This window comes from Zingiber officinale, chromosome 6A, assembly GCF_018446385.1.
Source record: "Zingiber officinale cultivar Zhangliang chromosome 6A, Zo_v1.1, whole genome shotgun sequence".
Lineage (NCBI taxonomy): Eukaryota > Viridiplantae > Streptophyta > Magnoliopsida > Zingiberales > Zingiberaceae > Zingiber > Zingiber officinale.
Window position 1 is genome coordinate 65,479,130 of NC_055997.1, and position 3,099 is coordinate 65,482,228.

A 3,099-nucleotide genomic window follows, 5' to 3' on the forward strand; every position below is an offset into this window, starting at 1 on the left:
TAAAAAATAATTTATTTGTTCAAAATTTTTCAATACGGAATTATTACACATTTTATTGAATTATTTTTTTAAAAGAAATATTTATCTTAATGTAAGAATAGTATATCTTTAATGCATTAAATTTATTAATCTACCTCTCTTATTAATTATTTATTAGTCTTATTCTATCTTTTTATTATAAATTATTTAATTTATTTGATATATTCTGATCCTGTCTGAGAGATGAGTCGATGAACACTGGGGGCGTGGCGCTCTCTGCTGACTCCGCGTAGACTCCGGAATGACGTGGTCTCCGGTGAACCTGCAACAAAACCGAGCCGGGAAGGGAATCCCGACGACGACCCTCCGACGCTCAACTCAGGCGAGAGGAAATCGAAACAGCGTAACGAGGTCAAGAGCTACAGTAGAGGAGAATGCATACCTCCGTCGAAGGTTGGAGGCCCTTATATAGGGCTCCCCGGAGGCGCGTGCACGCTCCTTAAAGCATACCTAGAAAATGGTTGTGTCAGAAAAGTGCGTCTGACACCATACCTCAACCGTCCGAGCATATCTCTGACGTGACAGTGAAAACTTTCACCGTACGATTCTCTATCCGGTCCGGCTGCCAAACATGTTGGTTGTCGGCGACTCGTGTCTCGAGAGAGATATCACCGGTTGCCCCCTTGTCCTTTTTTGCTCCTTTTTGTCCGTTACTAGGCTGGCCGGGAGAGATGCAGGAATTCACTGCCGTCCGTGAGGGGACGTGTATTGGTCCGAGCAGGAAGGCCGCTCGGCCCCATGCTCGGACGGGAGTCTTCGTTGATTCGCAACTCGTCCTAGCGAACAGGCCGCTCGGCGCCTCAACTTTCCTAGGCGGACTCATGAGCGTCGAAAACTCGGCCCGCGGCCGAGCTGTTTCTGCGCCGCATCGGGCACGGTCGTGGCCGATCAGCCAGGTGGCCTTCCGATCGGCCACACCTTTAGGTTGACTCTTGGCTTTTACCTCCGTGTCATTGACCTCTACCCACACGGGACTCCACTCTTACCACCAGATCACGTGCCTTCCCCTCAAGTCTAGTCGAAAGAGGCTGAAAGTCCGACTGACTGGACTGCTAGTCTGGTGGTGTATCGGCCATTTGGCTACCATGCAGCCGCCCGGCAGCCTACCCGCTAGGCCTTTGGCAGTTTTGCTTGCCACTGATTGCCTTGCCGATCCGAGGACGATTACCATTGACGTCTACTGGATCTCCTCGGAATTCGTGCCAATCCTTGCCATTAAGGTTGAGCACACGCCCATGCCCGAGTAATGGTGTTCATTAAATGTCGCCCCTAACTTGCCGCCATGTGGCGCCACAGCCATCATCATACGACGAAGGTGTCAGCTTCGATGGGACAGGAGGCGGTTTAAATTCGACGGTCAGATGCCAACTACTCTTCTGATGACCTGGATCGGACGGCTAAGGTTGACCGAGCCCTAGGTTTATAAAGCACCGGCGCCGACTCCTATTCCATCGTCCCTGCCTCTGCGTGCTTCTCCGACTTCCCTGGCCTTAGTGCTCTAACGATCTTTTACCTCCCTCTAGGTTCTCTTATAAGTTTTCTGACCCTCTCTTGTGTTCATGTTTACTTCCCTTTGTTTTCCTCGGCGTCTCCTCTATCGTTGCTCCTTCCGTCAACCTCTTCGATGAACCTTCTATTTTCGTTCTCCGATTATGGCCAGTTCTTCTGCCCCCTCTCCCGGCCTTTGGTATCAAACCATGGAGAGTCAGTTTGATTCGGGGGATGCCTTTAAACTGATCAATACATATGACATCCCAGCTGATCACAAACTCACTTTGGCCGAGTCATCCGACTGGCCTCATGACCCACCGGCCGACACTGTTACCTTCTTCCGCGACCAATTCGTAGGTGACCTTAGGTTTCCAATCCACCCATTCATCATAGAATTTTGCAACTACTTTCGTATTCCACTCGGCCAGCTCGTGCCCAATTCCTTTAGGCTGCTGTGCGACGTAGTTGTGCTCTTCCAAGTGCACAACATTCCCCTTAAGCCTCAAAATTTTCATTTTTTTACTACCCCAAGCAGTTCGAGCTGGGCATCTTCTTGTTTCAAGCTCGGATCGGCTTAGTTTTTTCTTTAATAAAATGTCTACCTCCAACAAGCATTGGAAGGATCATTTCTTCTTTTTGAGTTTTCCTGAGCCGCCACCCTTCCAAACCCAATGGCAAACTTTGTTGTCGACTCCCCCCGACCTGAAAAGGTACCGGATCGAGCCTGCTTTTCTACACGTGGCTAACCTGCTGGTCGAGCTGAAGCTGGACATCCATAAGCTGCTGCCCGAAGGGATGATGTACTTATTCGGTTTAAGCCCGATCCGAACGCGTCTTCCGAACGACCCTGGTAAGAAATAACCTTCTCTCCTTCTCTTTGAGTCTAACTAATTTCTTTTCTCTTTATTGCAGCCAAGACCATGATGAAATCGGTGGTGTTCGGCATGTTCAAACGCAAGGCCGCCGAGATAGAGGCGGCTACAGCGCAGGAGGCGGAGAAACTTGGCCTCACCCCGATCGGCTCGCATGAAGGCGAGAGTGAAGAGGCGCAGACGGCAGGTGAGGCGTCTGCCGCTCGGACGGTCACCACTAATGCAGCTGGGGAGACCGCTCCATCAAGTGCGCAACCGGCCACTCGGCCTGAGGAAGCCGAGTCTACTGATGATGAACTTTCGTTGGTTGGGCGCAAATGCCGCCGAACGGGCACCCCAACCCGCTCGGCCACCTCAGCTGTTCACGTGTCCGAACAGATGGGCGATCCTCCTCTAGCTCCAGTGTCTATGGAAGCGGTTTCATTCGACCAGACCCTATCTCAAGGAGACTAGCCTTCCGACCCCGTCGCTGCTCAGCCTCTTAGCTTGCTCCCTCCAGCTCGCTAGATAATCAAGCGATCTCTTATTCGCTCTGAGCCGGTCGGACAATCTTCTGCCCCTTCCGCGTCCGCTCAGTCTACTCCGGGCCGGCACAAGACTATCAAGGCTTTGCTCCACCTACCGACAGAGGAATATTTGCAGAAGGCCGAATAGCCGTCGAGCCCGGAACACTTAATAACTATTCGAGGACCCCTCG